This window comes from Podarcis vaucheri (genome assembly GCF_965113315.1).
Source record: "Podarcis vaucheri genome assembly, chromosome: 9".
Lineage (NCBI taxonomy): Eukaryota > Metazoa > Chordata > Lepidosauria > Squamata > Lacertidae > Podarcis > Podarcis vaucheri.
In genome coordinates, this window is record NC_138767.1 from 41,929,691 (window position 1) to 41,943,692 (window position 14,002).

At 43.4% G+C, this 14,002-nt stretch overlaps 1 protein-coding gene across 1 annotated transcript in view; it reads left to right on the plus strand.

Annotated features, from left to right (window-relative positions):
* The window catches only part of NPY2R (neuropeptide Y receptor Y2), a 29,904-nt gene extending 16,260 nt beyond the window's left edge, over positions 1-13,644 (plus strand). The window contains exon 4 of the transcript XR_014223390.1: positions 13,600-13,644. The gene's annotated coding sequence lies outside the window, so the exon portion shown is untranslated. The remainder of the gene's footprint in view (positions 1-13,599) is intronic.
* The last annotated feature ends 358 nt before the right edge of the window (positions 13,645-14,002 follow it).

Sequence of the window (14,002 nt, forward strand, 5' to 3'; positions counted from 1 at the left end):
GTGTGTGTGTGTGTGTGTGGAACTTGAGGCTTCTCAGATTGTGGTTTCTCAGTTTTGTTTGAACTCCAAGATCTACCAGTGGAAGCCAAGTGCAAAAGACATGTTGTTAGAATGAAAGAGCAGGGTGCCTCTGAGGACATTCTGAGCCTAGGCATTTGTTTTCAGTGCAAGAACTGGGCTGGTCTCACAAAGATTTCCCCTAAGAGTCCTCTCCTTGTTTCCTCTCTACATTTCAGCAGCCTAGTAGAGGCATGGAAAGTTATTATGCTGCTGATAATGTTAGAGTCAGAAGGCAGGAACATTGCTGAACAACCGCAAATCACCCAGAGATCAGTCAGTAGATGCTGATCTACTTTCTGATTATAAGACAAGTAATCAGTTCCCTTTAATAACTATGCAGTGGGACAATTGTGCCTACATACACTTCAAGTACAAGTTCAGCAAACGCAAAAGTTCAACAACACCATTAAAAATAAGAACATATGGAAAACATTTAAAATAATTTAAAAGTATGTGCAGCAATCACATACTCGCTCCTAGATGACACAGAGCTGCGCTTGGCAGTCCTGTTACCTATAAATGTGTCTGCAGGTGGCATTCAGTTGGTGGGGTGGGGGGAGAGGAAGGAAAGAGTGATACAGCTTGAAAACCTCGGGGCCTTCCAAGATGCCCAAAGAGGCTCTTTGTGAAAGGCACCTCTCTGCAATAAGAAGCAAATGGAGAGAGGTCCAACCAAGCTAATTTTAGCTCTGAGGAGTTTTGTGCCGTAACTAAAGTTGTGCCCTGGGAATACTGTGGCAGCTTGAGTGGGCTGCTTCCACACTCATAGCATGCAGCTCCAACCCTTCAGGTTATTTCCAAGCCGGTGCCTTTTTCCCAGAGTGTACATATGCAAGAGTTCTCTGAGGCGGAGCACCTGAAGCAACTCACATGTTATTATCTCTGGCAAATGCAAGGCATGTATAATGAATGCAGACATCAGTCAGAGCATGTGAACTGCTTCCTAAGCACCATAAATAGATGCAGAAAGGTCAGTTGCTCTTTCTCAGAGTGGGGAGCATGTGGCTTTCCAGATGTTGTTTGACTCCAATTCCCATCAGCCACATCCAGCATGGCCAATGGGACAAGTTGATTCCCCTCCCAAGTGGAAACTAACCAAGCCAGCTATCTACTGTTGTTTCAGCGAAAATACCCAATCTCTCCACATTTCCCCACAGGGTACAGCTTCAGCTACCTGCAGCCGCACAGCACTCTGCCTTTGCTTCTGCTTAGGAACTGTTGAACAATCATGTTGTTGCCTCATCCATTTGGCTAATTGTTCTGTTTTAAAAATGAGCATTTGAAAACAGTGCCAAACAAATGAAGATCCTTTTTAACTTTTGCAGGAATAGATAATGACACAGGCAGTCCTGCTTATGTGTTTTTTTGGGCACGTTGATGAATAAATATTGTGATGACCCAAAGTCATGTGAAAGGCTTGGTAGAGAATGCATAGTTTCACAACACGTAAGAGGCACAAAGGCTTTATTTTCTTCCGATGTAGGAATAACAATGAGAAAGTTAAATCTAGTGTACAAATGATAGTGCATATTGTTTGTCAAGCTGTGGGAGAAAACTCCTTTTCATATTATATTTCCTGGCAAATGAAAAAAGGACAGGAACATAGGAAGCTGGCAAAAGACCATTGGCCCAGTTAGCTCAGTATTAACTACAATGATTGGCAGCAGCTGTCCAGATTTTCTTTCCTAGCCCTTGATGCTGAAACTTGGAGCGTTTGTATGCAAAACACTTACTTCACCACTGAGCTCTGGCTGAAGATCACATCACCCACACTGTTTGATTAAATATCCTTTCTCTCTGCCTTGTTCTTCATTTTTGGAAGTTAGCTGGGTGAACTGGCCTCGTTCAAAACTTGCAAAACACTTTGCTCTTCTCTGGCCATGTAGAGGGTCACTTGAAACATGCCTGGCTTCCAGCGAGGTTCATCTGTTCCCTTTCTAAGAAAGTCTAGAAGAGTGCAGCCATATATGTTTCTTCTCAGAAGCAGGTTCCATGGTTTTGAGTGAGGCCTACTCCCAGGGATGTCTGTATAGTGGGTTGCAAGTTTAAACTCTTTTGTTTACTGATGTTGTATCTGCTACTGGGTCTATGCAGAAACAGCTCACTGTGTGAGATGCGGTGGAGCTGCTCGCTTCCTGGCAAATGAGTCATTGTTGCCGGGAAGTAGAGAGAAGGGAAGAGGCAGCAGGGAAGTCTGCATGCTACACCAGCAGAACACGTCCCGTGCTCCTTGCAGTATTTTTGCACCACAACAAACTCCGTACCACATCACTATTCCCTTCCAGATAAGTGACAGTGACCTACCTGCTCGGAAGTTGATGTAGTGGCCCAACTCACCATGTAAACCAGTTCTGCAGCTTCTGATTGGCTGCAGGAAGCTCCTGCAGCCAATTGGAAGCAGCTGAAACCACGTCAGACATTTGGCTTCCTAAAGAACATTCAAAAACACTCACTTCTGGGTTTCGATCATTTGGGAGCCAATTTGTTCGAGATTCAAGGTATGATTGCACTAGAAATTTAGCTTTGCAGAATTGAAGTGGATTAAAGTATGGTCACTATGGCGCAACAAATCTGCTTTTTAAAAACATGCCCCATTGGGAAAGTAATGGGGAGATGTAGTGAAAAGTGTGAGGTGAACGAATGATTGACTGGAAGATGTGTGAACACCCTGCAAGCAAACCAGGATGAGTGCCGATTGTCATATAACCACCTCGTAAACAAATCATAACAAATGCTCAGTAACAACCATAGTCTAACCAGTGTGTAAGCTTTGTGGAAGTAAAACAGGATGAAGAAGCAGGTCATCTGGAAAAGCCCTAAGTCAAACATCGGAGCAAGTCACACTTTCAAAGTGTTGAACAAATACTTATTAATCATTGCATTATCGTTGTAAAGAGGATAAATGGCTAGAGACAGGTAGCCAAATGGGTAGAATGAAACACTAAATGGTGAGTCTGCAGGGATCTGATGTAGAACTCTGAGCTCTTGTATAGCTTAGCATAAACACCTGGCTCTGCCTCCTGTTTCAGCAAATTTGTAGAAATGAAATATAATGGGGCACATATTTCAAGGAAATGGGGAGGTGGTATTGGGGCACTTGGTGATCCACACAGAACTGAGCAGGTACATAAGCAGAGTTCTAATGGATCCTTGCTGGGAATTCAAACCTGAGCACAGATGGTACATTCCATTAAGGAGAGAAATGCTGCCGGAACAGAAATTCTACATACTGCCTTGAATCTCCTGCACCACCCTGGCACTGCCTTGCCTGTATTAAAATGCTGGCTCCAGAGTCTGAGGGGGCTCCCGGCAGTCATAGATCATATGGTATGCTTTCCTGAGTGGTGGCAAGTTCAAGGTTGCCTTTACAAGATCAGAAAAACAAAGGCAGCTCTGTTAAAGGACAATAACTCTCTCTCCTCTCAAATCCACAGTTGGGTAATACCGAACAAGCATTCACAACATAGAGGACATGGTGCATTGCAAACAACAGCACCGCCACACACATTTTCAAATGTATTTGTTAAATTGGCACCTCACCTTTCCATCAAATGGGGTGTGTGTGTAAAATAAAACACACAAGAAAAGAATGAAAGGACAGGTAAAACATAAAATCAACAAAAGGAAAAGGCCACCTAAAACCAATTACTGTACATCATATTTACAAGCCATTTTTACAGCCTGTCTAGATCATGTCTTTGCCTGCTGGTGTAAAGTCATTGGAGATGGGCCTCCCTTGGCCAAGAATTCCAGTTCCTAAGTGCAGCCACCAAGAAGGCCCACACCTGAATTAAACTAAAGGCCTTATTTCACCCAGATAGCAATATTTTGTAGCAATGCAATAAGGCTAGACTTCCTAGCTGGTGCTTTAGTTGAGAGTCTTAATATACGCACATTTCTTTTCCAAAAAGTTAAAGTCAGAGTAGACCCACTGAAGTTAATGGACATGGCTAACTTGCAACCTTTCATTATTGCAGAATTTCCCAGAGTTACATCCAACACTAGACCCTACACTGCAGAGTCTTGATCTGCCTTAACCTCTACACACACTGGCTGCAATACTCTTATTCATAAGTGGTTCTAAAAATGAAAATGTTAATGTAGTATAATCTAAAGAAATGTAAAATGTTGCGTCCAGATTGCCTTTTTCCATATCAAATTAGCTAATTTCCTCCCAAAGGGAGGTGTAAAATAGCCAGCAGTAAATAACTGCGGGGACATTTGGACATTTGAGAGGGTGTGTGTGTGTTATTGTGGTGATGGCGGGGTGTGTAAATGGCTGCCCCCACTGGCCAAAAAGCAAAATCAAACATTGACCACCTCATTTTCAAACTACCCTAAAGCTTTTAGAGTTCACCCTCCCTGAAGATTACTCTAATACTTTGGATGGCATTTTTTGCCCCCAGAGTCAGGAAAGCATCTGGGCTGAATACTTTGGCTCAGAACTATAAGAAAAGCACAGTGAAAATGAAAATCGCCCTCTGATTTCCCTTCCAGAGGTGATTCCACGAATCCTCTCAAGGTCCTGGAACATGTCAACTCATTATCAGCGGTATTGTATTAAGATTGGACAAGAGATTGCACTGGCTGGAACTTTCATAACTACAGATTGCTTTAAAATGAAAGTAATAAGCTGATATGATCCCCAAAATGTAAAATGTTCAATGCTGTGTCAAAATGCCTTTCACCATGCCAAACATAATAACAGTTCTTTTCCCCCCTTCAGTCAAAGGAAGGTCATTTGGAGCCAGGATGACTGTAACTAACTCAACAGTCCAAGTTACCAGGCACATCTGTTGCAGGGAAAAATACAGGTAAATGGCTAGGAAATAGCTGGGGAGTCCTGTGGGAGGTGAGAGCAATTTTGGCAAAGGGACATACTTCCCCCACCTCTCTTTCCCCCACCTGGCTAAGAATGTTATAATCTAGGTGTCTCTGTGTGAAAAGAACAATGCATACTGCAGTTTGAGGTCCTCTCCCAATCCAGACTATCATTTTTTGCAGGAGGAATTCAATTGCATACTGATGGTTTTAGGTTTGCACAGAGAAATTGGTTTTAAAAGCACCCAGGCAATCTTGTGAAACAAACCAAACTTTTTTAAAAAACAAATTGACTTTTTGTGATAAGGAACATGCATTAGAAAGCGTGGGATGCTAATTGAGTGATGAGAAATCGTATAGCCTCAGTGCAAACAAATCAGGATGGAGGCTCAGTAAACCACAGAAGTTACAGAACCTCCATGCAAGTTTTGTGCAAACAAAACAGCGTCAGTGCCGAATTAGAAGGTCACATGGAAGCACCCTTTATTAGAGCTGAAGAAATGCACAGGGAGCTACGTTCTGAACCCTGTTAGCAAACAGCATTTTGAGGTGCTGGCTAGGGTTGCCGTACATCCTGGAAAACCCAGACATGTCCTCTTTTTAGGGGTCAACATGCCCATCCGGATGAAGTTTCACATTTTAAAGGAAATGGCTGGGGTTTTGGGGGGGGTTGGGGGGCATGCACATGCTCGGGAGGGTGCTGTGCCCCAGAAGCAGAAGCACCACAGCAGAGTAAGGCTGTCTCAGTGAAGATCAGGTAGGAGCTGGGGTCCGTGAGCCAGTGTGGTGTAATGGTTAAGAGCGGTAGTCTCGTAATATGGTGAACAGGTTCGATTCCCCGCTCCTCCATGTGCAGCTGCTGGGTGACCTTGGGCCAGTCACACTTCTTTGAAGTCTCTCAGCCCCACTCACCTCACAGAGTGTTTGTTGTGGGGGAGGAAGGGAAAGGAGAATGTGAGCCGCTTTGAGACTCCTTCGGGTAGTGATAAAGTGGGATATCAAATCCAAACTCCTCTTCTTCTTCTTCCTGGGCTGGCAGTGGCTCAGGCTTTGGTGGCTTTGGTTTGGGCTTTGACTCAGGCTGCTCTGCATGCTGCAGCTGCTGCCAGCCTGAGCTGGAGAAAGAGGTGCATGGGCATGGAGGTGGCCCCATGCACCCACATGCCTCTTTCCCTGGCTCGGGCTGGCAGCAGCTCGGGCTGCCCTCTTTTTTTGCTCTTCAAGATATAGCAGCCCTGGAGTTGGCTGTTTGTGATTCGAGGACCCGATCCCCGCTTGGGGAATAAAGACACGTGGACACAGAATGTAAGGTTAATGGGTAAGGTAAAGGCCACAACTTTATTGATTACAGCATGTGAGAAGGTATTGGCTTAGGCATTGGACCACGGAACATTAGACTCCACCCACTCGTAGAGGGGTGAGTCTGAGGAGGGGTTAACCACCAGGAGGGGGAGCCTGTTGATGCTAATCCAACTATAGGCTCTCTTCCTGATGTCACCGAGGGTCATGCCATGGCCCCCCCCCCCGCCACACAGGCATCGGACAGGATCCACGACCGCTGAATTCCTTTAGCGGAATACCCAAAATTGTCGGGGAAGGCGATGGTCACACATTGCCCCCCAAAACACCAACAACACATTCCAATGCCTAACCGCCACCCGAGCCCAAAGGCTCGCCGCCAATACCCTCACAGCTGCAACCAATCCCTAAGACTATTGGATATGTTAGCCAGCCATATGTTGTTTCCACGATCTGAAAGATGAACACCGTCATCCTCCCGGAATAGGGTCTGGTCGCCAATCTGGATATCATCATGAGATATAACTCGGCCATTCATAAAAAGCACTTTGCGCGCTACCGCGCGATTCAAGAGTTTCCTGGATTTTTCAATGGCCATAATGTTATGCGCACCGTGCCAAACCTTTCTCCTCAAGAGAGAGGACCAGAACAGGGTTGTTCTGGGAAATAAGGCAGCCAACTCATCCAAGACCTTTCTCATGTCCAAGACCTTTCTCATGTTCCACAACAAGTCCACACTCTTCCTGCTAGCCAGGTCATTCTCACCCAGCTGAATGATTAGAATGTTAGGGGGGCCCAACAGCGCCGCTTTTGCCGAAAATGTGTGTGCAATGGTGGGGAAGGCTGGCGCGGCTGCGTTTGAGCAGCAAGCCCCGCCCCTGCCGAGCTTCCCTATTGGGTGCCCAACAGGGGAGGGGCGTGGCGCCAGCCCTGGAGTTGAAGCAGGGAGAAGAGCGCCTCCTGCATGACGCAGGAATCGTCTCCCGTTCACAACCCCTTCCCTGGGAGTAGGAAAGGCTTTCTCCAGAAATATCTGGCATGGGAGCAATGGAGAGTTGACACTGTATCTCTGTTTGTGGTGCAGTTCTGCCGTTTTAGGCCCTGAGCATACAGTGTGGGTGTGTAGCTTTAAATGGCCATATGTATTCAATTAATGTTTCTTTTCTTCCATCCTCGCCACACACCATGCTTTATGACTGCTGTGCATTCCTGATACATCAGAAGGACAAACAAGCAAGATGAAAAAACACATTCAAATCCGGAGAAAAAGGAAATATCCTTAGAATGCTCAGTGCCATGTCTTAAACTCACTCAGATCATAGCACCGTCCTAACTAGAAGAATAAAACGAGAGTCTGCTTCTGCTATCCTAAGCACAGTTGATGTCGAAAAGGCTAATATATGTTTTGAAATGAAAATAATAGTGTGCTGATGCCCAGAATTTTCCCATTTGATAGGGATTCCGTTTGTGGAGTATGTGAATCAGCATGTTATTTCCTCAGTAATCCATTCTAGTGTGAATGAATGAGTGTGGGAAAACACACACACATATCCTAGCCCTTTCTTGTGCTGTTAATACCAAATAGACTTTTGCTGACCTATAAATGTTAAAATTGTATTTGCTTGATTGTAACTTAGTGGCTGATCTGTGATTGTAATAATAAAGATTGATTGAAATGATAAAGTGAACATATGCCCCCTTTTATGTGCCCAGCTGCCTGCTCCCTGACTATAAAACGTTTTTAAAAATACAAGGAAAGGATGTGGTTGGTGGCAACCAGATTCGGCCCTGGGCCCAGATGCTGACACGAGGCCTGTTTGCTGCTGCCCCATCATCTCCCACTCCCTGGCTAGTCCAGCCCAAGCGATCCAGCACAAGCAATATCTCATGCCTCTCAGAGGCTCTGCACAACAGTCCCAGCTTGCATGTCCAGTGATCAGGTAAAACCAAGTTACAGTCCAAAATATTTTGGAGAGCAGCAGATTGGGGAAGGCTGTCTTTAATCAATGCAGCACAGAGACCAACTAGTCTGTCTGCCAAGCCAGAACATGGGAACCAAGAGGAGAAAGGATGACGAAGGTATGGATTTCATTCTCCTGTTCAGTGTCCTTCTTATTGGCTTTAGGAACACATTAATATACCTCCTTGAGGCATTTCCCATTCTGTGTGCTCTTCATGAGTAGAATGGTGGATATGGTTTTAATGAATGAATAAATCTGTTTGGCAGTATGTGGCAAGCTGAATATTAGTCAATAGGGTGCTACATGTGCCATGGATCTGATGCAAGAATGATTGACTTGTGGCCCTCCAAATGTTGGACTACAACTCCCATCATTCCTCACCACTGGGCAGGTTGGCTGCCCAACATCTGGAGGGTCATGGGCTCCCCTTCCCTGATCTAATGCAATGTGACAATTTTTATGTTCTCATTGATCATTCAAGTAACATTAATAGCTTTAAAAAAGATCTCATTGAAGCATACAGCCTTGAGTGCAAAATTAGTTCTTACTTAAATAAGGTGGGGAATTCAACAAAAGGAGTAGACTGACATAGTAGCAATATAATCAGTGGTCATGGCATCTAAGCATAACTTACTAAATCCTCATGTGGCAACTCAAGCTTTGACAAGGATAGCAAGCAGAATAGAGTTGTTTTCTCCATCACAATTTTTCTCTTAATAAGATCCTGAGCGACGAGTTGAAATAAGAATTGCGATGATAGTTTCTGCTTCAACCCAAGGGCTGGTTAATCTGCCTCCTTCACAGCTGCAACTGCTTAAGAGCAGCTTGCTTCAGTCAAATGCTGTGATGGAAGAGAGGAAACACATTAAAATCCCAACTTTGAACTGGCCAATCAGGGGCCCTCCAGTGGGCAGAGCCTTGCTAGTGGACCGTGAATTGGGTGCTTCCATTCCGGTCTTCCCATGACACATAAAATCTGACTGCACTTGGCATCTTCAGCGCAGTCAGGAGAAGCATAAGGTCTGTTGGCAAAGATATAATGCCCAATATATAGGAAGGTGACCCTTTCCATGGAATAGCCATCTAGCATCCAGTGTCACTTCATAATGAATATTGATTCATTATGGCAGCTTACATTGCATTATCTCCATGTAATCTCTGTAGAGGCAGGATGTTTACAGCTCTTGTAAGCGGCCTTTCAATTTGTTCTAGTGTTAGAAAAGGGCAGCCAGCCATCAAAATGTGTCATGCTTCATGTTTATTGCTTGTGCTCTCTATCTTCTGTTGAGGTCCAAAAGGTTGCTCTTAGACAGGAATTTTTGTTTTCCCCTTTTCAATGATGAAGGTTTTATAGCCAGTTTCATCCTGTGACATGACATCAGTGATGGGAAGGAGCAGCATGAAGGCCACCACCACATCACTCCCTCTTCCACTCTGACCTGATTTCCTACAGCAGCAGCATGAAGGTGCGGGCAAACAGACCTTGTCTAGGGGTCCCGTCCCTGAGGCAAGAACGCCACTGACACGAGACCATCAACCGTGTCTCACTAATGGAAGCCCAGGCTTGCTGGTCTCATAATGGTGCTTAGGGACAAAGGTGTTTGTGTGGGTGTGTGGAAATATAATTTGTTCGACAGAGATAGATAGGCATTTCTGTGTGCCTTCCTTTCATTTTATGGCTCTCTACCTGTGAAACAATAGTGTTCATTCAATGTGCTAAAAGACAATAAATTATTAAGGCTGGAGAGACAGTAGTACGAGATATGAGAAAATATTACATTGTTTGCTGATATAATAACAACAGAAATGCTCTTTGATATCTCTCTTTTAGGTGGAAAATAGATATATACAGTGGTACCTCGGGTTAAGTACTTAATTCATTCTGGAGGTCCGTTGTTAACCTGAAACTGTTCTTAACCTGAAGCACCACTTAGCTAATGGGGCCTCCCACTGCTGCCGCGCCGCCAGAGCACAATTTCTGTTCTCATCCTGAAGCAAAGTTCTTAACCCGAGGTACTATTTCTGGGTTAGTGGAGTCTGTAACCTGAAGCGTATGTAACCCGAGGTACCACTGTAGTTGTAGCTATTCTTCATATTCTATTGTACACCCTTTTATATTATTTTATGGTGCTCACTTTGGCAGCACTATACAGAAACTGGAACAATATTATTTTATGCTATAGTTTTTCCATTTTGTTGCATGCACATTAGATTACCCCATTCGTTTTCATGCAGGATACAATCCAGTGTGGGATCACTGATCCCTAAAAAGTTTTAAATTGCTGTGGATTGCAGAGAGTTAGGCTTTCATATAGCACTGGGGTGAAATGAAAGCTAGCAAAGCCATTTTGTTTTTACCAGCAAAATACCCAGCCAACCAGTTTTTGTTGCGTTGGGGGAGGGGTGGTGGTGGTTTCCAGAATAGCTCCCGGTGAGGTGTGCTCTGCATCTGGTACTTGAATGAAAATCAGCAAAACTTTCCCTACTTATATATAACTGCTCAACAACAACCAACATTCTCGATACAGATCTGCTTAAAAAATGGTTTAGTCCTTGTTTCACATTCCATGGGATGCAAAGTTCATTAATTAAAGGTGCTGATGCAAATGACAGCACAGAGTTTATAAGAGAACCACTTGGGAATTGTGCCTACAAGGTGTTCTGAAGTGAAGCCAGCTTCCTTCCCAATGAAAGCAGCAGCTTTGGTAGGTGGGTGGTAGAATGGGAAAAGAGAGGAGTCCAGAATTAATCCCTCCCATCCTATGAAGCCCTGTTCCTGCTATTTGCATTACAAAAATCATGCATGTTAATAGCATTCACACAAACCCACATCTGCTTTGTCCCATCAGCTGGTTTTGACACATGCTCGCTCCCTGCGGTATTCATTTTCAATTTGTTCAGATTGCTTAGAAATGAAGGCCACACATTGGCTCCCTGTGGGATTCAGAAAGATTTAATTAGTGAATCTAATCTAATCCCTTAAAAACTATACTCACCTTGAGATGTGGCTGTGCTGGTCCTCTGCGCATCTGTAGAGATGGGGAATAAATTCTTTTCAATTCTCTTGAATTTGCATCGAAAGATGAACCTACCCAATTTATAGAATCATAGAATCAGAATTGTAGATTTGGAAGGGAAACAAGGGCCATCTAGTCCAACCCCCTGCAATGCAGGAATCTCAACTAAAGCATCCATGGAGGACACTTCCTGAAACAATACACAAACCGAAGCCTTGTCATCGTTTGAAGTTCACACTTCTGCATTGCAGTTCTCCAATCAAGTAGTGTGCAGAAAAATGTGCATACAAAGTACTGTAATGTGTACATAAGAATGCATCTGTTAGTAAAGTAACATACTACAGAAAAATGCATGCAAAAATGTGTATATTTGGCAAAAAATGCATATCAAAATTAAGAGAAATATGCAGTAAAATGCTGAGTTTTCATTTAAAAATGAATTTTTAAGCTTATGTGGAAAACCAAACTTAAGAATGGAAAAAAGAGATACTGTCAGGAACTTAACTGACAGATTCACCCATGCCTAGCAACATGTCAACAGGGCCTCATGTCTTGCCTCATGTCATATCTCCCTCTCTCTCCCCCCTCTTTCAAAAGACTCCCCAGATTTGGTATCCAATATTGCATCTATTCTAGGGAATAAATGCTAGTGGTTTTAGTAAAAACTGATCCAAATAAACCATACATAAACAGATGGAAAAGGGTTCTAGTACTATGTGGATTGCATCATTTTAACAGAGGTCTTTCAGTGCAAATGACCTGTTTTACCTTGCTCTTTCATTGGCTTAAGCAGGTTCAATGCATAGTTTATGGGAGTGAGATAGAGAGTGACAGTGACTGCTCATAGCCCTAGAACAGATCGCAAGGACTTCACAAATCAATTTTGTTTCCACGACCAGTAGTGGCAAAAAGCAAGTCCTTGGAGGGCTAACACAAGTTTATCATCACAAATGTGTATCTTCTGCCAAATGAACAGCGGAAACGGGCAGTCAGTTGATGCAGGGCTGTGGCTCCATCACAGCAGGTTTCTCCCTTAAAAGCAATTCTTAGCAATACAGAACAAGAATGTTGATGAAAAGAGGGAGCCACTGCATAGCCCAACTTTAATGAAATTTCTTTACAATTATACTTTTAAATTAGAAGTAGCATCTGTTCTTTTGTTCAAATCTGGCCACCTAATTTCACAGTTCAGTTGGAAACGGCACCAGGTAATAAGGAGGGAACTTAAGGTGGGAGGGAACTCATACGGATTTACATTTTTGGAGTGGTGAGAAATACACTTTTAATTAAACATTTCTACATCCCTTCCAGTCTTCCCGGCCATTTTTAAAATATATATTGCAGGACAGATTTTACGGGTCTCATTATTTGCCACACCTAAATCCTTTGGTGATAGCAGAATGCAGAGACATAAAACTGAAAAACACTTAACTGAATATGAAGTGTTTTATGGGGCAGGTTGGCGGTGATTCATCACCAGGCATGCAAATTCCTTCATTGTCAGCATTGGCAAAGATGCCCAACTGCAAATGGTAGGGTTGCAAAGCTTCTGTCGCTGTCCATGGTATTTGAAATGTTTCATACCTATTTAAGAAACTCCCTTCCCTAATGCCGTTACTTCTTCTACTGCAAAGATAGTGATTTATTCTCCTTCTTTCCTGCCTTGACTACTTTAAGGCTGCAATCATGTGCCTGCACAGTACATACTTAACTTGAGAGAAAGCTCCACTGAGACTAGTGGGACATACTTTTGAATAAACACATATATCATTGCACTTCTTTCTGGTTTGCCCCTTTACCAGCTTCACCCTCTCTCCTCCATTTCTCACTCTGCTTCTAGCCTGATTTATTTTGAGGGCTAAACTCCATGTTATATTAAGCATGCTTTGAAAAAGTGTATGCTCAACACAGATCCCTTTATTTCTCAATGAAAAAAACAGTCAAGCAGCTCCAAACACACCCACCCACCCACCCCCACCCACACCGCCCCAACCTGGCTTGCAACCACATTGTGCGAGGGGGAAGAAATTCACTGCAATGTTTTCTTGCCTAAAATTGCCCTGCCCTAGCTGCTTTTAGCTCAACATGGTGCTACTTTCAGTAAGCAGCATGCAAATAGAGCAGCAGGGGGGAAACTCAGAGCCAAGTATTCCTGGAAACTGCCAGTGTCTTACTCTTTTTTGGCTATCCAATTTAACTTGCACTTTGATGGATGATCATAGTTGTCACTGATCAATTGTTTGAGAAGTCACTATTTGCAAGAGAACATTTATGTTGCTCCTTGTTCCATTTGCCATGGCGAAAATCTCTATAGGTTCAGGAGGCAGAGCTATAGTAAAAAGCAGAAGAGGTCCTTAGCACAGGGTTAGAAAACTTCCAGATGTTGCTTACAACTCAAGACTGAGCTTTTTTCTTTTCTTTTCTTTTAAAATGACTTGCAGATCTTCACAGAAGACAACAGCACTCGCTGGAAGCAATCTATATTTCGCAATGTACATATTCTTTATTTATTATTTACTAAATAATAAAAAGCCCATACTTTTTGTCACTGCCATATTTATATCCCACCCTTCCTTCGAAGGACCTCACAGAAGGGCAATCTGGTTCTTTAGACAACCGCAAAATATTGATCAACTGGTTGTCATTGCATCCTTCCCAAAACAACAATTTATTGATGAAGTAAATTGGAGAAAGTATGATTTGCTGCATTTTTTTGTCGAGTGTGGAATGAATGCATCAATGCAACAGCTTCAAAATGACTTAAACTGTCACCTTCTTCTCATTACTTCATTGTAGTTTATAACAGCTGCCATTGGTGTGGTGAGTTTGAAACCATGCATGAAG